Source organism: Chenopodium quinoa, unplaced genomic scaffold (assembly GCF_001683475.1).
Source record: "Chenopodium quinoa cultivar QQ74 unplaced genomic scaffold, ASM168347v1, whole genome shotgun sequence".
Lineage (NCBI taxonomy): Eukaryota > Viridiplantae > Streptophyta > Magnoliopsida > Caryophyllales > Amaranthaceae > Chenopodium > Chenopodium quinoa.
Genome location: NW_018745540.1, coordinates 1,637,430 through 1,662,146, shown reverse-complemented (window position 1 = coordinate 1,662,146; position 24,717 = coordinate 1,637,430).

The following is a 24,717-nucleotide window of genomic DNA, read 5'->3' as shown; positions in this document are numbered from 1 at the left end:
TTTTGGATAAATTTAGGCTAGTGCACCAATTAAAATAAAATTTGTTTAAGTTAGACTTAATGGTTGTTTTGTTTTATTTTCCCTAAAATTAATTCTAAAATATAATTTGGAATTAATTCATGTCACACGTAAATCGAGATTAAAATCCCGAGTCATAGCACGCAAATCAAGGCAACACACCCCAGTGCCACCAGGGCTAGCCGGGCTGCCTATGGTGCGCACAAGGGCAAGACTTGATGCTGCTATGCGCTGTGTGTGTGTGGATGGGATGCATGGCAGGGGTGCGTGGGGTGGCTGGGCTGGCTTGCGAAGCAAGCTGCTGGGCAGCAGGGCAGCAAGCATCAGCTAGCGCACCACGAGCATCATGATGCGCCTGCCCAGCAGGCCAGATGCTCGCAGGCACCAGCGTGCTAGCAAGCATGCGAAGCATGCTGCCTGGCAGCTGGAGCTTGAGGCGCTGCTTGCTAGGCACAGCAGGCCTCAACCACGCACCATGGCGCCATGACATGGGATGTCTGGCAGCCATGGTGCGCACCCACCAAGGGCTTTGTTGGGTGATTTTGCTTAACTTTGAGCTATGATTTTGCGATTTTTCCCGTATTAATAATTTTTAATTAATTATTTTAACGAGGCTAAAAACCTCGAAATTTCGATTTTGCAAAATTTTGACAAATTATGGGTTATGCTGACTTAATTAATCGGATTAATTAAGTACGGATGCGAAATTTAGTGGGTGCTTAATTAAATGCGTTAGCATTTTGCGTTTAGAAATAATGAATTAAACCACTTTGACTAGTTTTAATTAGGCGCGTTAATTGGATTAACGACCTAAGTTAGTTACTAGTTTTGCGTGTTTAATTATGTATTTCGTAAAATTGCATGGGCCGTTCACAAATAGTGAACAGGTGAATGAAAAATTGGCTTCAAAACAGGTTCTTTGAAAAAGGCAACTAGTGGGGCCCGACTAGGATAGAAAATACGGACTGCGTTCTGTTATGTATTTTTGTAAATCTAAATACGGTCTGCGTACTGTTAATTATTTTTGTACTATTTAGATTAATCTTAGTCGTTCTAGCTAGCTCTTTTATTTCATTTTGGCCAAGAAGTCTCAAGACGGCGTTTCGAAGAAGACGAGCCAAGATGAAGACCCACGGAAATTGAAGATTTCAAGGGGTCATGCTAGTTGCCAAATGCATCTATTTTATGCCTTATATATTGTTATATATATATATGATTACTAGATGCATGTCTATGATTTCTATGATGTTGCGATGATTAGTTAAGTTCACTTAAATCAACCAACATAGAAACCCTAGGTCCCTTTAATAATATTGAGCTAAAATTTGCCATTCCAAGAACAACACTTACCGAACTAATGCGCGTACGTGATGGATTACGCCAAAGCGAGGCATCACTACTTCCCTAGGAACGTAAGGTATACTAGGTATACAAGTTGTCTTGGTTAAGCTAAACGATATCAGTAAGGAGTCCTTAGATGTCGTGGCAAAAGAGATAAAATGTCAAGTATGCATTAGATGCGACATTTTATCAAACAGAGAGTAGCTTGGAGCTATTAGCAATTGGATTGCTTACCTTAAGATATTTAATGGTTAAGACAAGCCAAAGCATGCTTATCCATTTCTTGATCTTTGGGATCTCGGAATCATTTTATTCTCGCCCATAAGGGACAATCTTAAAATGCGTGGATAAAATGTTCAATAAGTGTGAATAAATGTATGAACGCTTTAAATTTTAACTTATTGATGTATGAATGGTTTTTCACTTCAAATTCTTTCAATTGTAGTATCATGTCTGCAAGTAACTCGAATAACAACCAAATGTGCCCGGAATTCCCCGATAAGTTAGCTATCAAGCTTAACTTAACAAACCTTGATGAATGGGAAGAAGAACTTAGGAAAACTCTCCGGAGTTGTTCCAAGGAGTATGTTCTGGATACTTCCCTCCCAACTCTCTGTTCCAAGACCCTCTTGAGTGACGAAACTTATTGTGCATGGTCGAATGACTGCAAATTAGTGTCACAACTCATGGCTAACTCCATCCCGGAAGAATGGAAAGAAAAACTTCCATTTTCCTTCCCAGATTTGTTCCTTGGAGGACTAAGGGATGTTGTCGGTGTGAGATTCTCTAAGAGTTTCAACGACAACAATGATGGACTCTTGTTTGAAGTGATTAGGTCACTTACGGACATGAATGTAAAGCCGTCGGATCAAGGTTGGCTTGCGAAAGAGAGGTACCATCTTTGGTCTACGGTCTGCAACACTATGTTGAGACCGGGTATGCCCCTCCGACCCCATGTGGCAAGAATGACTAAGCTCTTCAAGCACATGGAACTCCTCAGAATTCCACTAGAAGATGGAATGGCCGGTCATATTTTGCTCACTTCACTCCACTCAGGATATGATGCATTAAAGGCATATATTTCTGATTCAAAGGAGACACATTCCTTAAAGAATGTGGTGGAGCTTCTGCACCGGGCCAACTCATTTGGGGCAAACAAAAGACCATCAAGAAGGAGGGATCTCAAGGTTAAGGCTAAGATGCGTTGCTTCTATTGTGGCAGGCAAGGCCACTTCAAGAGAGAATGCAAGCTCTTTCGGGAGGAGGAGGAGAGGAATGGAGCATCCGCCTCAGGTATCTTCCTTAACACGTGTAGATTAAGCTTATCATAAGGTATTGGATACCAAGTATGACTCACTTAATGTTGCCTTTTCAGGGACCAAGTGAGAAGCTTATCAAGTGTTGGTGCATGGACAAAAGACGACGAAGATGGTTTTTCGGTCGTGCTTGCATGCACTATTTTGTCTATGATATGTAATTAAACTATTTCTAGTTTTCATCATGCTTTGAACATATCCATAGGTGTTGGACACCTAGGAATTTCAAATGTAAGACTTTTAACAACAGTTGTTTCAAGTTTGTCTTACAAATTTATGTTCAATTAAAATTGCATGTTTTACACATGACAAAAGTTGATACCACTAAGATAAGACCATCGAGTCGAATCAAACCTACTTGTGCCACATTAACATCAAACGCATCAAGAAACTTCTTCAAGAAGGTGTTCTTGACTCATTTGACTTAGAGTCATTTGAAAATTGCGAAAGATGCTTATTAGGAAAGATGATCAAACAACCATTCTCCAAGTTGGGAGAAAGGGCAAGTGACTTACTAGGTCTAATACACACGGATGTATGTGGACCTATGAGCACACCCGCAAGGCAAGGTTACCGATATTTCATCACCTTCACCGACGATTATAGTAGATATGGCTATATCTACTTAATGTCGAATTTCAAAAGGAGGTTGAAAATCAACTTGGCAAGAAAATTAAAGCACTTCGATCGGATCGAGGTGGCGAATATTTGAGCCATGAATTCGACGATCACTTGAAAGAATGTGGCATTCTTTCAGAGTTGACACCTCTTGGAACTCCTCAATGGAACGGAGTGTGCGAACGGAGGAATCAGACCTTGTTAGACATGGTTCGATCAATGATGGGTCTTAGTGAACTCCCTATCTCGTTTTGGGGAAATGCGCTACAAACAGCAGCACTAACACTGAATAGAGCTCCGTCAAAAGCTGTTGAAAAGACTTCATATGAATTATGGACTAAGAAACCTCCCAAGTTGTCTTTTCTCAAGATTTGGGGATGCGAAGCATATGTCAAGCGATTGATTTCGGACAAACTTCACCCCAAATCAGATAAGTGTTTCTTTGTGTGATATCCAAAAGAAACCAAAGGGTATTACTTCTACAATAAATCCAAGAACAAAGTGTTTGTTGCTCGTGATGGTGTCTTTTTGGAGAAGGATCACCTTTCCAAAATGAAAAGTGGGAGGAAAATCGAACTCGATGAAGTTCGAGAGGACGAGCAACAACGTCAACCTGACAAAACTGACAATCTAGATACTTTGGAAGCATCTGAGAAGATTGGTTAGAGTCAAACAGACAATGTAAATGCTCAACCGATTACCCTACGTAGGTCGCAACGGCAAAGATCTCAACCAGACAGATACCTCGGTATTGTCTTAACTGATGATCAGGACATCCTAGTTATGTATGGTGATGAGCCGGCGACATACAAGCAAGCTATGACGAGCCCCGACTCTGCAAAATGGCAAGAGGCCATGAAATCCGAGATGGACTCCATGTCTGAAAATCAAGTCTGGGACTTGGTGAATTTGCCCGAGGGTTATACACCCATTGGTTGCAAAAGGATCTTCAAAGTAAAGACAGACAAAGATGGAAATGTATCGGTCTACAAAGCTAGACTGGTGGCAAAAGGTTATAGACAAGTCCACGGGATTGACTATGATGAAACTTTTTCACCAGTTGCAATGCTAAAGTCCGTCCGGATTATCCTAGCGATTGCTGCATATTACGATTACGAAATATGGCAAATGGATGTCAAAACCGCCTTCCTTAATGGGATTTTGGAAGAAACTGTGTATATGACACAACTAGAGCGTTTTGTCAATCCAGGCAACGCTGGAAAGGTTTGCAAGCTGAAGAAGTCCATTTATGGACTAAAGCAAGCCAGCAGGAGTTGGAATCTGCGATTTGATGAAGCCATCAGCAAGTTTCGTTTTATCAAGAACCCAGAAGAGTCTTGTGTATACAAGAAGGTCAGTGGGAGTGATATTGCATTCCTAGTCCTGTATGTAGATGACATACTGCTCATTGGAAACAGCACAAAATTGTTGGAGTCCGCAAAGGGCTGTTTGGGAAAGTGCTTTTCAATAAAGGACTTAGGAGAGGCACAATACATATTGGGGATCAAGATCTACATGGATAGATCTAAGAGGATGATTGATAAGGTACTGGCTCGATTCAACATGGAAAATGCCAAAAGAGGGCATTTACCCATGTCCCATGGCACAACTCTAAGCAAGAAACAGTGTCTAAAGACACCTGTTGAGCGAGAAAGAATGAATCAGATCCCATATGCTTCGCTAATCGAATCGATCATGTATGCCATGATATGTACAAGGCCGGATGTATCGTATGCCCTGAGTGCAACGAGTCGATACAAATCGAACCCAGGAGAGGCGCATTGGACTGCGGCCAAGAACATCCTTAAGTACCTGAAAAGGAACAAGGATAAATTCCTGGTGTATGGAGGCCACAAAGAACTGGTTGTTGAAGGTTACACTGACGCTAGCTTCCAGACTGACAGAGACGACTTCAAGTCAGAGTCGGGGTATATATTCTGTCTGAATGGAGGAGCGTTCAGCTGGAAGAGTGCCAAGCAGAGCACCATTGTAGACTCTACAGCTAAAGCCGAGTACTTGGCCACTTCGGAAGCTGCCAAGGAAGCTGTTTGGATTCGCAAGTTCATCAGTGAACTTGGTGTTGTACCCTCAATCAAGGGACCGATAGACCTTTATTGTGATAATAATGGAGCTATCGCTCAGGCCAGGGAGCCGAGAGAACACTAGAAGGTCAAACACGTGCTACGGCGATTTCACATGATAAGGGAATGGAAATCCGAAGGTGAAATCAGAATTTGTAAGATCGGCACGGATGATAATGTAGCCGATCCTTTGACTAAACCTTTACCTCAAGTGAAACACAACAAACACGTTTAGGCAATGGGAATCAAGCATGTTGGAGACTGGCTTTGATATTCCCTGTACAAGTGTTTTAATTAAACAGGGTTGATTTAATGTAAGACACTGTACTAAAACCATTCATTAATGGAGTAATTAATTTTTGTGTAAAATTATCATTCACTCCATTACTATTTAATTGTGGTTTAGAATTAAATAATGAGTCCATTCGATTTACGGAAATATTCAAAACAGGGTATCAAGACCATGTCTTGGATAAAGAAACACCTGTTAAGTGAACATTGAATATTAAATCGAAAATTATCCCTAATCAAGGTCATCTAACAGGTGGACGATTGATGACCGCAATAGATTAGTGTGTAGTATGATTTACAGCACCGTTTCTTGTGCTGCAAGGACGTGACAGTCATAAATCATTTTCACAAGTACAGTTTGGAACTGTACTGGATAAGACCTATGAGAGTACTTTAAGAAAATTAAATTTTGTCATAAGTACATTTCTCATTATGGCTATCAGAACTTATTTCCTCAGACCATGAGTACTGTGAAGTTTTCTTGTTTGAGTACTAGGCTCTTTGATGTTTCCAAACGTCTGCCGTAACTAGGGATCATAACGGGAACACTCAGGAGTCTATGTCCTCTCAATAAGAAGAACTTACAATACAAGACTGGGATTGTCCCGCTACTAACAATAGGGAAAATGTTTTGTTGTTTAAAAGGCCGCTCGAAGAGTGAGACTGTAAAATGCATGGCCATGCTCAGATGGATTTTAGAAATCATCTGCTTATTGACAGTCCAACTCGGAGATCGAGAAACACTTCTGAACGTAATAAGGATAACAAAGAATCTTACCTTATAGTTCACGAAGAAACATTAAGTGACAAAGGAAATGAGCTATACACAATATGCACACTTGTCCGGAAGGACAAGTGGGAGATTGAAAGGAATGATGTCCTTCCAACAGGTGTATTATTCCGATAGAGGGTTCAGAATTATTACAGAGCTAATTTTTCAGTAAGGTCAAGTGATCGGAATGCCTAGGAGGAGGCCGCTTCCGATTAGTAAAATCAAGGTACAATTGATATTACAGCTTAATCTTAATTGAACCCTTCGGGTCGAACCCAATCGAATCTCTGATCCGAGACGTCAAATTCATCCGAAAGGATTTAATGAGTCGACAGAGTTTTACGAATACAGACGTCGGAAATCGAGCCTAGGGCGTCGATACCGAGCGTCGCAAAATCACAAGCAACAAGTATGAGCGTAGCCGTAGCTAGGCTAGGCTAGCTCGTAGCATGCCTAGGTGCACCATGTGTGTTCTAGGCGCACCATGGTGTGCTAGGCACCATCGCAGCCTAGGCGCACCCTAGCAGCCCATCGCAAGCTAGGATGGGTGCCTAGGTGCGCATGGCAGCCATCGCAAGCCACACAGGCACTGGGCAGCCCATAGCAGCTAGCAAGTGTGCTAGCGTGGTGCCTGGGTGCATATGGCGCCTATCGGAAACCATGGCAGCACCAGGCGCACCATCGCAAGCACTAGGTGCTGAGTGCGTACGTGCCTGGCTTGGCAGCACCATCGCAAGCACCAAGTGCTGGCATGGTTGGCTGTCTGGCAATGGCGCGCCATGTGCGTGTGCTTGAGTGCTAGCCTTCGCATGGCAGCACTAAGCATCGCAGCACATGCGAGAGGCTGAGCGCCAGCGTGATGCCAGGCCTCGCACTAGCTGCCTCGCACCACAGGCGCATTGATGCGTGTGGGCTGGCAGTGCATGCTGCGTAGCGCATGGCTGGTGCATGTGCGTGCAATGCCTAGCTACGTGCTAGGTAGCAACACCACGCATGCATGTGCGTGTGCGTGTGCGCATGCCTCGCACCAAGCATAAGCAGTGCTAGGCACTGGCTGTGCTAGCGATGCGATGCGAGAGGGAGATGCGTGGTGCGATAGGTAGTGCTAGGCTGCCAGCAGCAGCAGCGCCTAGCACTGGCCAGCACCAGCGCCTAGCATGGCCTAGCACCAGGCATGCAAGGCAGCTCGGCAGCACCATGCTAGCTAGCTGGGCTGGCCAGCGCCATGTTAGCTGGAGTGCTAGCTGGCAGCAGCCCAGCATGCCCATGTGTTGGCGGTTTAGGTGAAGGGGTGGGGACCAATCTTGGGCAAGGCCTTGAGGAGCAAGGCAACGGTTCCCCCACCCATTCATGGTCCTCACCTAACCTTCTCTCTCTATTTGACACTTGTTGCATTGTGATTAGTTTTGTTTAATTATTTATTTTAGAAATAAATTAATTAGCAAAATACATTCTCCCACATTGGTGGAGGATGAAAAATCAAGGGATCATTTTCCTATAAATACCAAGCTTGGTATTGGGATTTGAAATAACCTTGAGTGGAATTAAAAAGGCAACTCTAGAAAAGAGTAAGCCTTTGATTCGTAAAACTCATAGTTAATTTTGTCCGGATCTTGACTAACCTTCAAGACTTAGGACGCTCGGGTCGGGTCGAGGGTACGATCCGTCGGAGATCTCGTCTTTTCGGGATTTTGAAGTAAGAGCTCTTAAGGAGCGAAGCACGCGTCAAAGGTATAATTCTTGTCCTTAATCTTGTTTGATTAAGATAATTATGCTTGTTTAATTGCTTTAATTAAGGGGCGGGTCTTGGTGGGTTTCCTTCCGCGTAGTGTCGGGTCACTACGAAACCCTACATCTCTGGTGGTCATTGATCGTCCATCAGTTAAATGACCTTTATTAGGGATAATTTTCGATTTAAATATTCAATGTTGACTTAATAGGTGTTTCTTTATCCAAGAGATGGTCTTGATACCCTGTTTTGAATATTCTCAGAAATCGAATGGACTCATTATTTAATTCTAAACCACAATTAAATAGAAATGGACTAAATAGTAATTGTGCATAAAATTGATTATTCCATAAATGAATGGTTTCAACATTGTGTATTACATTAAGACATCTAGTTTAATTAAAACACATGTATAGGGAATTCAAAGCCAATCTCCAACGTGCTTGATTCCCATTGCCTCGACGTGCTTGTTGTGCTTCACTTGAGGCAGAGGTTTAGTCAAAGGATCGGCCACACTGTCATCCGTTCCGATCTTACAAATTCTGATTTCACCTTCAGATTTCGATTCCCTTATCATGTCATATCACCTTTGGACATGTTTGACCTTCTGGTGCTCTCTTGGCTCTCTGGCCTGAGCAATAGCCCCATTGTTGTCACAATAGATATCTATTGGATCCTTGATGGAGGGTACAACACCAATTTCACTGACGAACTTACGAATCAAAACTGCCTCCTTAGCGGCTTCTGAAGCTGCCAAGTATTCGACTTCAGTTGTAGAATCTACAGTGGTGCTTTGTTTGGCACTCTTCCAACTAAAAGCTCCTCCATTTAGGCAAAATATGTACCCTGATTGTGACTTGAAGTCGTCTCTGTCAGTCTGGAAGCTAGCGTCGGTGTAACCTTCAACAACCAAATCTTTGTGGCCACCATAGACCAGGAATTTATCCTTTTTCCTTTTCAGGTACTTTAGGATATTCTTGGCCGCAGTCCAATGTGCCTCTCCTGGGTCTGATTGGTATCGGCTCATAGCACTTAAGGCGTACGATACATCAGGCCTAGTACATATCATGGCATACACGATCGATCCAATTAGCGAAGCATATGGAATCTGATTCATTCTGTCCCGCTCAACAGGTATCTGTGGACACTGCTTCTTGCTGCGAGTTACGCCATGGGACATGGGTAGATGCCCTCTCTTGGCATCCTCCATTCTGAATCATGCCAGTACTTTATCAATGTAAGTAATCTAGCTTAAACCAATCATCCTCTTAGATCTATCCCTATAGATCTTGATTCCCAATATGTACTATGCCTCTCCTAAGTCTTTCTTTAAAAAGCACTTTGTTAACCATCCCTTTACATACTCTAGTAATTTTGTGATGTTTCTAATGAGCAATATGTCATCGACATATAGGACTAGGAATGCGATGTCACTCCCATTGACCTTCTTGTAAACACAAGACTCATCTGGATTCTTGATAAAACCAAACTTACTGATGGCTTCATCAAATCACAGATTCCAACTTCTGCTTGCTTGCTTAAGTCTATAAATGGAGTTCTTAAGCTTGCTTACCTTTCCAGCGTTGCTTGGATCAACAAAACCTTCCGGCTGTGTCATATACACAGTTTCTTTTAGATTCCCATTAAGGAAGGCGGTTTTGACATCCATTTTCCATATTTCGTAATCGTAATATGCAGCAATCGCTTGGATAATCCAGACGGACTTAAGCATTGCGACTAGAGAAAAGGTTTCATCATAATCAATCCCGTGGATTTGCCTGTAACCTTTTGCCACCAGTCTAGCTTTGTATATTGATACATTTCCATCTTTGTCTGTTTTCAATTTGAAAATCCATTTGCAACCGATGGGTGTATAACCTTCGGGAAAATTTACCAAGTCTTGGACTTGATTGTCAGACATGGAGTCCATCTCAAAAATTAATCGCTTGACATATGCTTCGGAATCCCAAATCTTATGAAAAGACAACCTTGGAGGTTTCTTAGTCCATAATTCATATAGAGTCTTTTCGACGGCTTTTGACGGAGCACGGTTTAGTGTTAGTAGCACATGTCCCCAGAAAGAGATAGGAAGTTCACTAAGACCCATCATTGATCGAACCATGTCTAACAAGGTTTGATTTCTCCTTTCGGATACTCCGTTCCGTTGAGGAGTTCCAGGAGGAGTAAGCTCTAAAAGAATACCATTTTCTTTCAAGTGATCGTCGAATTCATGGCTCAAATATTCGCCACCTTGATCCGATCGAAGTGCTTTAATCTTCTTGCCAGGTTGATTCTCAACTTCACTCAGAAATTCTTTGAATTTCTTAAAGGATTCAGATTTATTCGACATAAGGTAGACATAACCATATCTACTATAGTCGTTGGTGAAGGTAATGAAATATCGATAACCTTGCCTTGCAGGTGTACTCATTGGTCCACATACGTCCGTATGTATTAGACCCAATAAGTCACTTTCCCTTTCAACCAACTTGGAGAATGGCTGCTTTATCATCTTGCCTAATAGACATCCTTCGCAATTTTCAAACGACTCCAAGTCGAATGAGTCAAGAAAACCTTCTTGTAGAAGTTTCTTGATGCGTTTGACGTTAATATGGCCAAGACGACAATGCCACAAATAGGTTTGATTCGAGTCGATGGTCTTAGCCGTTTTGGCAGTATCGTTTATGTTATAAACTTGTTTGTCAAGAGAAAGCACATACAGACCATTTTCTAAATATGCCTTACCATATAAAACATTATAGAAATAAAATGAACAACTATTGTTCTTAATTCGAAATTCAAAACCCTTGGCATCCAACGCCGAAATTGAAATAATGTTTTTGGTAACTCTAGGAACGTGATATCAATTGTCAAGTTCTAAAATAAGCCTAGAGGGCAAAGAAAAACTGAGTTCCTACAGAGACGGCAGACATCTTTGCTCCATTGCCGACCTGAAGCTCGACCTCTCCCTTCTCTAGCCTCCTATTTATCCTTAGTCCCTGGGCATTAGAACAAAGGTGTGAGCCACATCCGGTATCTAATACCCATGATGTTTTGCTAACGAAGTTTAAGTCTATAACAAAAGTACCTGATGAAGAAGCAACAGTGTCGTTCTTCTTATCTTCCTTGAATTTGAGGCAGTCCCATTTCCAATGTCCCTTCTTCTTGCAGTAGAAACATTCGGAGTAGGATTTGGAAGAGGCTACCTTTTTGTCCTTCCTGCTCTTGGCAGTGTTTAACTTAGGCGGAAAATTCTTCTTTTTCCCTTTAAAGCTCTTCTTCTTGCCCGAGCGCTTAAATGGCTTGCCTTTTCTCACCATGAGCATATCATGCTTTCCCTCATCTTTGAGGGTTTGCTCGGCTTGCATCAACATACCATGAAGCTCAGTGAGAGTTTTCTCCAGGCTGTGCATATTATAGTTCATTTGACCTGATCATAGCCTTTGTGCAGCAAGTGGAGAATGATGTCAATTGCCATCTCGGTTGAATACCCAGCATCGAGCCTTTCCATGTTCTCAAACAATCCTATCATTTTAAGAACATGCAGACTTAACGGCTCTCCTTTCTTGAGCTTGCTCTCAAGGATTTGCCTGTGGGTTTCGAACCTTTCAGTTCGGGCCTGCTCTTGAAACATATTCTGAAGCTCAGAAATGATTACAAAAGCCGCCTCCTTTTCAAAGAAAGTCTTTTGAAGGTCCGGATACATAGTGGCCAACATGATGCATTTGACATCCTGATTGGCACTTTGCCATCGGTTAAGGGCAGCCTGAGTCACCTCCTCATTGGAAGTGTCGGGCATTTCCTCATCAAGGACGTATTCCTTTTGCTCTTGCATGGGAACAATACGCAAATTTCTTTGCCAATCAAGAAAATATGGCCCACTCAATTTCTCCTTGTCGAGAATCGAGCATAATGAAAACTGGTTGTTTGAGTTACTTGCAGACATGTTTCTACAATTGAAAGAATTTGAAATTAAAAACCATTCATATAATCAATAAGTTTGAAATTTAAAAGCTTTCATGTAAACATTAAATCGTATTGAGCATTTTATCCACGCATTGATAATTTGTCCCTTTTAGCGAGAATAAAATGATTCCGAGATCCTAAATATCAAGAAATGATTAAGCATGCTTTGGCTTGTCTTAACATTTAATATCTTAAGGTAAGCAATCTAAATGCTAATAGCTCTAAGCTACTCTCGGTTTGATAAAACGTCGCATCTAATGCATTCTTGACATTTTATCTCTTTTGCCACGACATCTAAGGACTCCTTACTAATATTGTTGAGCTTAACCACGATCAACTCGTATACCTAGTATACCTTACGTTCCTAGGGAGGTAGTGATGCCTCGCTTTGGCGTAGCCCATCATGTACGCGCATTAGTTCGGTAAGTGTTGTTCTTTGAATGGCAAATTTTAAGCTCAATATTATAGGGACCTAGGGTTTCTATGTTGGTTGATTTAAGTGAACTTAACTAATCATCGCAACATTTTGAAATCCTAGACATGCATCTAACATTCAAATATATATACATAAGCACAATAATATATATAAAGCATAAAAATAGATGCATTGGGCAACTAGCATGACCCCTTGAAATCTTCAAATCTTCAAGAGTCTTCATCTTGCCTCGTCTTCATCGAAACGCCGTCTTGAGACATCTTCGCCAAAATAAAATTAATAACTACTACGACTAGGATTAATCTAAATATTAAGGTACAAAAATACTCAACGGTACGCAGACCGTATTTAGATTTACAAAAATACGTAACGGAACGCATTCCTTATTTTCTATCCTAGTCGGGTCCCACTAGTTGCCGTTTTTCTCAAAACCCTGTTACATAACAAGCTTTCATTCACCCATTCACTATATGTGAATGGCCCATGCATTTTACGACGAAAAACAAGTAAAATTGCACAACACGCGAAAACTAGTAACTAACTTAGGTGGTTAATCCGATTAACACGCCTAATTAAAATTAGTCAAAGTTGTTTAGCATATTATGTTTCTTAAGGCGCAATTTGTTCACGAAAATACTCAAGCTCCCAGTAAATTCTGCATCCAACTTAATCAATCTAATTAATTAAGCCGGTTTAACCCAAAATTTGTCAAAATTAAAATTTTGCAAGAGCCGGAAAAATCGAGGTCTAACCTCATTAAAACAATTTAATTAAAACGGAAAATTTTTGCAAAAATCCACTTCTAGAAATAGGCTTATTTCCGAGGGAATTGTTCCGACGGAATTTAATTCCCTCGGAAAATTCAAAAATTCCGGTGGAAATTGCATCTATAAGAAAAATTCGTCAGAAATGTTCCATACCGACGGAATATTCCCTCGGAAACGTTTCGACGGATTGTATTTCCCTCGGAATATTCTGGTTCCGACAGAATATCCCCTCGGAAACCCTTCCGACGAAAATCTTTCCCTCGGAAAATTAAGGTTCCGATAAAATATTCCGTCGCAACCTGGATTTTTCAAGGGAAAAATTTCCGTCGGAAGCTTAGAACAATAAAAAAAACCCACGATTTTTACAGAACACAACGACAAAAAAATAAAACACAGAGACAGAAAGGGAGAGCGAAACAGAAAGGGAGAAGGAAAAAGAGGAAGAGGAAGAGGAAGAGAGAGAAAGGGAGAAGGAGAAAAAGGGAAGAGAGAGAGGGCCACGCACACCGCCGCCTACCGCCCCTCCGCTGCTGCACCGCCGGTGGTAAGTGGTTTAATTTTTATTTTTTTTATTTTTTCTTTTTTTCCGGAAAACCCTAACTACCACCATGTCCTAGGGCTTACAGGATTTTTTACTAACAACCACCAACCCCAAAGCCTCACTCGCCGGCCGGTCTCCAACCACAACGACCCCCAGCCGCCGCCGCCAGCAGGTAGTGTCTGGTTTTTCCTTTTTTTTTTTGTTTATTTTTTAATAAAAGTTTACATATGTCAATATTCATTTTTTTTATACAAAATGCAAGCATAAATTACAAAGATAAAATTATAAATATAGTTTATACTTTTTTTTTGTTTATTTTTTGTTTGTAATTTGAATATTTGTAGGATTTGTAGATTGAATTGGTTCTTTGGCAATAACATCTTCAGATCTACAGGTTAGAGGGTATTTTAAAGCTAAATGTATGAATTTAGTTTATACTTGGCATGTTAGATCCTAATGGTGTGTAGATATATGTTAGTTTATTATTGTTTTTAGTTTTTGTATTTACAATTTGTTGTATTTATATTTTAATTTGTTGAAATATTTGAATTGAATGTGTTAATGTTATGATATGTTAGATTAGTTTAGTTTATTTAAGTTTAGTTTTTAATTATTGTATTATAACATATTAGTTTAGTTTGGTTTTGTTTAGGGTAATTTAATATGTTAGTTTAGTCTATTTTAGTTTAGTTTAGTTTAGTTTAGTTTATTTTAATTTAGTTTAGTTAAACTAGATTTAGTTTTGTGATTTCAAAAAGTATATGCTAGTGTATTTAGTTTAATATTTTTGTTTGATATAATGTTTAATATAATATTTAATAAGCGTTCTTATTTATTTGCTTAGTTTAGTTTAATTATGATATATCTCTGTTTAGTAAAATGCATGTGTCCTTCACTTTATATACATATATATATATATATATATATATATATATATATATATATATATATATATATATATATATATATATATATATATATATATATATATATATATATATATATATATATATAATAAATGAATCATTTGCATAACCATATGCCTAGATACCCGTTCAAGGCATACACATTAGGAGTATGTCTTGAATAGTCCCCGGTTGGGACTGTCCTTGTACGCTTATTCTCACTTAGGTGGTGAATGTAAGCCTTGTTTTTTATTCTAGGGAAAATCCTGCCTTTTCATGCATTTCTCAACCGTGTTCTCTGGGTACATATGTAGGTGTGTTTAATCACCTACATCGTGTACTTGGAGAACTGTAGAGAAATGCTAGCGGATTTTCCATAGAATTGAAAACCTGGGTTACATTCGCTAGTGAGAATAAACGTACAAGGATGGGTTAGGTTGGAGTGATAAGGATCCTTTGGAAGCATTTCAAATCTCATTTGCATTTCCATAACGCTTTGGTGGATAATGACTGAAAAATACGATTTATGACTAATGTGATTGTACATATGCATGAGCTGTGTAGAAGCTGTAATCATGAAACGAAGAAAAAGTAGGTGGATGTATGAAAGGATGGTTGGGCAAAGTATTAATCCTGAGTTCGTGAAAGGGGTTGATGAATTCATTCAGTACGTCGCAGATCATCCCGAGAGTAGTAACCCGAATGAAGTTAGGTGTCCATGTGTTAAATGTAAGAACAAACGCCTTTGGGATGCGGATACGGTTAAAATTCATCTGTATCGCAAGGGTTTCACACCTAACTACTATGAGTGGATGTGTCACGGGGAAGGGTATCCAGGATTTCCCGAACGGCGGTCGAATGAATATCGTGACATGGTTTTTGATGCTTTTGGTCATAGTCAAGACCAGAGGCACTCCGAGGAGGCTAGCGTTTCATCAGAGGAGGAGCCTAATGCAACTGGTAAGCATTTTCTAGATTTGTTGAAGGCTTATAAAAGGCCATTATACGAAGGGAGTTCTTTGTTTGTGTTAGAGATGGCCGCTAGAATCACTAGTCTAAAATGTGAGTATAATTTGCTTTACAGATGTGTCGATGGGTTTTCTTCTTTGCTAAGTGAAGCGATTCCAAACAACAGCCATATGGTCGACACCTTCTACGAGGTGAAGAATATTGTGAATGGGTTGGAACTGTCCCATCAAAAGATTCATGCATGCCCGAAAGGGTGTATGTTGTTTTGGAAGGATGATGCTCAGTTGTCTGCATGAAGGGTGTGTGGCAGCGACCGATACAAGTAGACTTCCAAAGGCAGCCTAGTGCTTTTGAATGTTCTTTTTTATTTCCCGATCACACCCAGGTTGCAAAGACTATTTGCAACGAAGAAAATTTCGGAGGAAATGACATGGCATTCAAAAAATCCCCGAGTTGAAGGCACAATGGCACACCCTAGTGACAGTGCTGCTTGGAAACACCTCGATTGTTGGTTTCCTGAGTTTGCTTCTGAGCCTCGTAATGTGAGACTTGGCTTGTGTACAAATGGTTTTGCTCCTCATGGTAAGTTTAGGGGACAATATTCTTGTTGGCCTGTCATTTTGACCCCTTATAACTTGCCTCCCTCAATGTGCATGAGAAGACAATTCATGTTCCTTTCGTTGCTCGTTCCCGATCCTAAAAACCCTAAGGGAAACTTGGATGTTTACATGCAACCGTTGATAGAGGAGTTGAAACTGTTGTGGGAAGTTGGCGCAGCAATTTATGATATTTCGAAGAAATAGAATTTCAATCTTCGAGCAGCCATCCTACGGACCATTAGTGACTTCCCAGATTATGGCATGTTATCTGGTTGGGCCCCAGCCCGTAAGAAAGCTTGTCCACATTGCATGGAGAAGAGCAAAGAATTTTGGCTCAAACATGGTGGTAAAGTTACTTGGTTTGATTGCCACCGGCAATTCCTTCCGACAGATCACCCTTTTCGGAACAGTAAAACTGCATTCTGTAAAAACAAAGTCGAGAAAGGTGCCCCTCCACACATCATGTCAAGAGAGGAGCTGCGGGAATGTGTGAAGGACCTCCCGAAGGCTACAGATGGACCCGATTCAATTAAAAGTCTGAAAAAATGAAAAGAAGGGGTGGTTCAAGCAAAGCACCTTGTGAAAGCTCCCATATTGGAAGCATCTCCTCATTCGTCACAACTTAGATGTCATGCACATTGAGAAGAACTTCTTCGATCAGTTAATTCACACTGTAATGGATGTGAAAAAGCATACGCGTGACACGCCATCTGCTCGGAATGATATTGCCAGATATTGTAAACGTCCCCAGCTTCATCTTCAAGAGGATGATAGAGGAAAAGAGGTCATGCCAAAGGCTCTATTCGCTCTTGACAAGGCTCAGAGAAAAGTTTTGTGTGAGTGGGTTAAGCAGCTGCGGTTCCCTAATGGTTACACCTCCAATTTGAGCAGATGCGTAGATTTGCAAGCGGGTAAGCTCCATGGAATAAAAAGCCATGACTGTCACGTATTCATGGAGAGGATGTTGCCAACAGCTTTGAGGGAATTGCTCCCCGTCCATATTTTGAATGCAATTACAGAGATCAGCAAATTCTTCCGCGACTTGTGTTGCTATACAACATCTGTTAGTGACATGGAGCGATTGGAGAAAAACATACCTGAGATCCTCTGCAAGCTTGAGAAGATCTTCCCTCCTGCATTCTTTAACTCCATGGAGCATTTTCCAATACATTTTCCATATGAGGGAAAGTTATGTGGTCCTGTACAATACAGATGGATGTATCCCTTCGAAAGGTAAATCAAATACCCTTATTTCACATCCTTTGTTTTACATCCTAATCACTTGTTCATACAGTTACATAACAGCTGTAATTGCAGGTTCCTCAATCATTTAAAACGGAAAATTGGGAACAAGGCTCGAGTTGAAGGGTCCATATGCAATGCTTATCTCACTGAAGAGATAGCAAACTTCTGCTTCAATTACTTTCAGTCGACAGTTGACACTAAAACTCGAGATCTTGGTCGAAATGTGAATGCCGACGTTGAGTCCACATTGGACGACGCTGAAATACCAGAGTTGTTTAAAGAGGACAATGGTCGTGTGTTAAATGAGGGTAGAACTCGGTTCTTAGATGACAAAGAACTCGAGTGTGCACATTTGTTCGTGTTACGAAACACCGACATTCTTGGCGAATACAAAAGGTATATTAGGCCCAGGTATTCAGTGTATTCGTATTTACGATTATTTACAATGATGACTTTGTAGTTTTACATTGTGTGTTTGGCCTCGTAGGAAGTTTGAGGACTACATTCTTAGTACTCGACCTTTCCTGCGTAGAGAAGAAGTCATAGAGAACTTCGAAGCTGAATTTTCTAATTGGTTTCATCATAAGGTGATATACGCGGTGAAACCGTGAAATAATTCTGTATTTTACATCTTGCATTTCAATTCATTGAATTCAGGAACCATGATATTGATATTCAACCACTTTATAGGTGGTCGAAGAGAAGCGAAATTCAGATGTCCTGCTAGCGTTGTGCATGCGTCCCTTCAGGCGAGTTCGTACTTGGGGCCAGATTTTTGTAGGGGGATTTAATTTCCATACACATGCCCATGGCAAGCACAAATCCACCATGAATTATGGTGTGTGTGTATTAAGTGAGGATAGCGGAGAGTACTTCGGCATTTTAGACGAGATAATTGAACTTGTCTACACAGGACCCAAGTGACAGTAGAAGACAATTTTTTTTAAGTGCAATTGGATGGATTGTGGTAGGGGAATGAACATACACGAACAATACAGGCTAATCGAAGTAAATCATACTAAGAAATACCCCAAATATGATCCATTTGTCTTATCTTACCAAGTGGCTCAAGTGTACTACGCATCATACCCTAGCCTGAAACGGGATCTTGTTCAATGGTGGTCTGTGTTTAAAACACAAGCATGGTCAGTGGTTGATGCTCCGGTGGACTCAAAGTTTCGGCAATCACCATCCCCAACCGTACATGCAACGCTTTGCCCACCGAATGACATTCCGGACTACGCCAGGGATGATGATGATGAAGACGATGACGATGGCTTTGTGATCTCAAGCGATGAAGACGAAGAATCTAGTATCGGCTCTAGTAATAGTGACGATGATGATGACATCGATGTAGTATTAGATGAAAGTAGTGATGACTCTAGTAGTTAAATTAGTGATGAGAGTACTGAGTAGGAGAATATGTTAATCTCCTTTAAAAGTATGCTTCTTATTGTAAAATCAAAATATTAATTAGGCTTATGTAAAACTTTTCAGTGTTTGTATAAAAGCCATATTACGTTGCACTGCACTTTTTATTTATAATATCTTGTCATTTTACTAACATCTGATTCAGGTAGTCATGGCGGGTGGAAAAAGTGGGCAATCGTTGAAGAAAGTAAAGGGGAAAGAGAAAAAGACCGCCTGCGCCCTGTTCACCGACGACCAGGATGAGGAGATGTACGATGCGGAGGCAGCCGATTTGGGTGAGGATCAAACGTCCCCATCCACTCCTCTAGAAGATGGGCCACGGGATGAGTCACAAGATGAGTAACAGCTCCCGTGTTTGGACCCTATTACACTATGGTACGTACATATCATGATATAGATGATGAGATACAAGGCTTATATTACTATTTTCGAACTTGTTTAACATTGTTGTTTCCCTTTTGTTATAGGTTTGATGATCCTAAGGTTCGGAGTGCGGTATCCGGTACGATTACTGGATACTACCGAGGCCCTTGGAGGAACTTTGGAGAAGTTCCTGCAGCTACGAAGGAACACTGGTGGAACTTGTTCAGCGTATGATATTTTTGGGTCTTGGTTAATACATGTTTTAGATATTGTATTGATTTAGTTTTATGTATAACTTCTGTATTTTATCATTTGCAGGCACAATTCAGATGGGCACCCCAGATGAACGAGCTAGTGAAGGTCACATTTCGGAGGAGGGCAGCAACACGCCTGCGTGACATGTTCCACACCATCACGCACAAGACGAATGGCGCCAAGCCAAGTTGGTTGAGTGAGGAGATCCACAAGGAGATGATGAACATTGTTGCATCCGATACAACTTACAAGGAGAGGTCGGCGCAAAACAAGATGAACAGAAGGGGCGGTTCTATGGAAAATCCCTGCCGAGGGACCCACTTTCAGGGTTCGTTGTCAGTTACCCAACATGCAAAAAGGATGGTAAGTTTATTTAAAAAGATCTTATATTAGAAGGCATTTTTGTGTATTTCAATGTAACAAGGGTGTGACTTGTTTAAAGTTTATTCCTATTTTTTTGTGTCAAAGGCGGCGAAGAACAAGGGCCAGCTGCCAACAGCTCCTGATCTGTTTCTGAAGACACACTTGAAGGAGCTTCCTGGGAAAGGCACAGTGGCAGTAAACCCCACATCTCAGGAAATTGCGGTAACCTAAACTTAGTTCATTGGTTCATTATTCATGAATATGGTCCCCAAACCGTAGGGACTTGTTGTTTCTGGTGATTTTAAGGCATGTACCCCTTAGAATAACCATAATTGACATGTTTAGAGAAAGAAATAGTTCATTTGGTCGAAAATGAAGAAAATGGGCAAAGAATAGGTCATATAGGCCATAGTTGGTTCAATTTCGCTCTAAATACGTCCCAAACCTTAGGGACTTGTTGTTTTTTGTGATTTCAAGGAATTTACCCCTTATAATACCCATAATTGATATAATTAGAGAAAGAAATAGTTCATTTGGTCGAAAATGACGAAAATTGGCAAAGAATAGGTCATCTAGGCCATAAATGGTTCAATTTGGCTCCAAATGCGTCCCAAACCTTAGGGACTTGTTGTTTTTTGTGATTTCAAGGCATGTACCCCTTAAGCTATGTACATTTGACATGTTTTGATGCGAAATGAGAAGATTGGCTAAGAAATAGAGAAAATGGGCAACATAGAAGTCACTTAGGCCATACTTGGTGCGTTTTTCATCAATATGGCTCCCAAAACATAATGTGTTGTTTTTTTTTCTGGCATTTCAAGCCCTAGACACCTAAAACTATGTACATTTGACATGTTTGGATGAGAAATTAGAACATTAGCTAAGAAATAGAGAAAATGGGCAACATAGAAGTCACTTAGGCCATACTTGGTGCGTTTTTCATCAATGTGGCTCCCAAAACTTAATGTGTTGTTTGTTTTTGGAATTTCAAGCCCTAGACACCTAAAACTATGTACATTTGACATGTTTGGATGAGAAATGAGAACATTAGCTAAGAAATAGGGAAAATGGATAACATAGAAGTCACTTAGGGCATACTTGGTGCAATTTCATCAATGTGGCTCCCAAAACTTTATGTGTTGTTTTTTTTTTGGCATTTCAAGCCCTATACACCTAATACTATGTACATTTGACATGTTTGGATGTGAAATGAGAACATTAGCTAAGAAATAGAGAAAATGGGCAACATAGAAGTCACTTAGGCCATACTTGGTGCGTTTTTCATCAATATGGCTCCCAAAACTTTATGTGTTGTTTTTTTTTTTTGGCATTTCAAGCTCTAGACACCATGTACATTTGACATGTTTGGATGAGAAATGAGAACATTAGCTAAGAAATAGAGAAAATGGGCAACATAGAAGTCACTTAGGCCATACTTGGTGCGTTTTTCATCAATATTGTACGTAAAACTTTGTTACGTTGTTTTTTTTTTTTTTGTCAATTCAAGCACTTTAGACCTAAAACTATGTTTAATTGATATGGAATGAGAAAAAAGGAGCTCATTTCCTAAGAAATGAAGTAATTGGGCTAAGTAGAAGTCACCTATGTCATGTTACTTGGTTTATATTTTCATGAATATGGTACCCAAAGCTTATTTATTTAACTTACTAACTCGTTTCTTCCTTTTCATATGTTTATCTTTTAGGAGGCCTACCAAAAGAGGGTTGAGGAGGCTAGCACTCAAAAGACTTAGAAGAGTCCGAATGAGCTGTATTGGGAGACCGTGGGTGGTCGAAACAAAAAAGTACGTGTGAAGGGACTTGGCGGAAGTGCTGACCTTTACTATGGCAGCCAGATGGGTCGACCTTCCACATCTTCCCTCCAGTACACGCCCTCCCTTGTTTCTCAGATGCAGGATCAGATGGAAAACAGAGTGCAGGCTCTTCGAGAAGAAATGGAACTCGAGATGGAAGCCCGAGTTCAAGCCTCGGTAAAAGCCCAAATGGAAGAAATGGAGAGGAGGTGGGAAGAGAGTATGATGAGTCTTTTCCCCAACGACCCTTGTTCCAACGTGCGACCTCCACTTCGAGATCCCAGGGACGACGACCCGGGCAGTAGTGGAGTAGGTCAGGACACTCTCGCAGTTGCATAGCTGTAAAACGTAGTGTTTATTAGTAATAATTTTAGATTACATTACTTGGATGTACAGATTAGAATTAGTATATATATATATATATATATATATATATATATATAATTATTTTTGCACAAAAACCAATAATTTTATTCTGTCGTTAATATAAGAAGCAGAAATTGCAGGTATCAAAAGGTAGCAATGTGCCGTTGGAAAATAGTCAAACTCAAAATAGTTTCGTCGTTATTTCCGTCGCAAAGTTCCTACGGAAATAAATCAATCGCAATGGGTATAAGTTTCCGACGGACTTTTCCGTCGGTAGGTTGCGACGGAAATATTTCCGTAGGAAGTTTGCGACGGAAAATTCCGTAGGAACGTTTCCTGCTTCCTACGGAAATATCCGTCGGAAAGTTTCCCAGGTTCCGACAAATAATCTGTCGGAAACGTTTATGTTTCCGACGGAATATTCCGTTGGAAACTGAGAACCATTCCGACGAAATACCGTCCGTCGGAAGCTTGCGATGGACTTCCCATTCAGGTCAAACATAGGCTCTGACAAATTAAAATCCGTCGGAAAATCCGTCGGCATGGTCATTTCCGACGGAAAATCCCTCGGTATTGGCTAAAATTCCTACGAAGTGAATTCCGACAACGCTTTCCAACGGAATTCTATCGGAAACTGCCTTTTCCGACGGATTTGGAAGGTGTTCCGATGGATATTTTCTGTCGTAAATGAGGTGTTTTCTAGTAGTGATCATAGCCAAAAATTAAGCAAAAACGACCCACACAAAAACCCTTGTGGGTTGCGCACCTAGGCTGTTATGTAGTCCCTTGTGTTGCGCATGATGTGTTGGGTGCCAGCATCCACGCCCAGCGTAGCGTGCTACGCTAGCCAGCACCAGCACCAAGCAACGCATGCTATGCATGCTAGCATGCTTGCTGGTGCCTGGCTGCGTATGGCAGGCTGGCTAGGGCTTGCTGCCATGCTGCCCAGCAGCTTGCCCAAGCAACTCCAACAGCCCAGCCACGCACCTAGCACTAGGCAGCACCTCAACAGCCATGCCACACAGCACAACAACACCTCAAGGCTAGCCTTGGTGACGCTTGGGTTTTTCCTCGATTTGTGTGCCGTTTCTCGGGATTTTAATCCTGATTTATGTGTGACGTAAAAATAATTATAAATTTATTTTAGAATCAACTTAAGGCAAAATGAAATTAAAATAAGTTCAACTTAATTAAATTCAATTTTAATGGTGCACAAGCCTAAATCATCCAAAATTGCCTTTGAACAATTTAGGTCTTTCTTGATGCTTAAATCTGAAAAGAGCTATACCCATAATTAATTTGACCAATATGCAAATTAATAATGATTTTGACAAAGTAGGGAGTTGGAAAATAAAACCAATCATCCAATGAAAATTTTTCCAATTTTTTAACTTGTGTAAAATAATAAAGATTACATCTTCCAATATGAAGATTAATCAAAATTTAATCACAAACTTGAAATTTTAAGGATTTTAATCAACCAAAATGAATAAATCCAAAGTTAGTTCAACATGGAATTTAGAATCAAAGTCCAACCATTTAAACACTTAAAGATTGGATCTTTAATATACAAGGAACTTTAAAATTTCACATTCACAATAAACATTCACACTTTAATGCAATAGATTTGCATGACTGTGAAATAACAAGTTTATGTGAGAAATTGAACATACCTACTTAAGCACACATTATGACTTCATAACCATGCTTAAAAGGATTTAAAATTGTAGATTAGGGATGAAACAATGCATTAATCTACCCTTGACATGCATAAATTAATCAAGGCATAAAGATTTAAAAATTTTCGTCAAAAACGAAAAACCCCTCGAAAAACATATTTCTGGGTGGATTTGGCTTCTAGACAACCCTAAAAGGATCAAAAACGATTTAAAACATCGATTCCACCCAAAAATCACTATTTTTGAGTCAAAATCTAGGTTCGTCAGCCAAAATTAAAAAAGTACGAGTTTTAAAATTAATTAAAACGAGCTTCTAATTCAATTGAAAAGCAAAACCAGAAATTTAAATCCATTTTAAATCACCTTAATTAATTACAAATTGCAATAATTAAAAAGAGCGCGGCTCTAATACCGCTGTTGGGTTTCGTAGCGTCCAACACTACGCGGAAGAAAACCCGCCCAAGACCCGCCCCAATAATTAAAGCAATAAAGCATGCATAAACATAATTAAACAATAATTAAGAGAAGGGAGAAAGAAATAATACCCTTGATGCGTGCTTCGCTCGTAAACAGAGCTCTTACTTCGAAGCTTCAAGCCTCACAAGTGTGATGGCCTCCAACGGCTCGTACCCACGACCCGACCCGAACGATCTTCGTCTCGAGGGTTAGTCGAGACTTGACCAAGTATAAAACTAGACTTTTACGAACTTAAAGGTTTTCCCAATAATAAGATATGCCTTTTTGAGTTCCACTCAAGTTGATTTCCAAATGCCTAATCATGGGTTATAGGGAAATGCAACTTGCACACCCATTCATGATCAATGTGGGATAGTTGCATTTTTAAACTAATTTA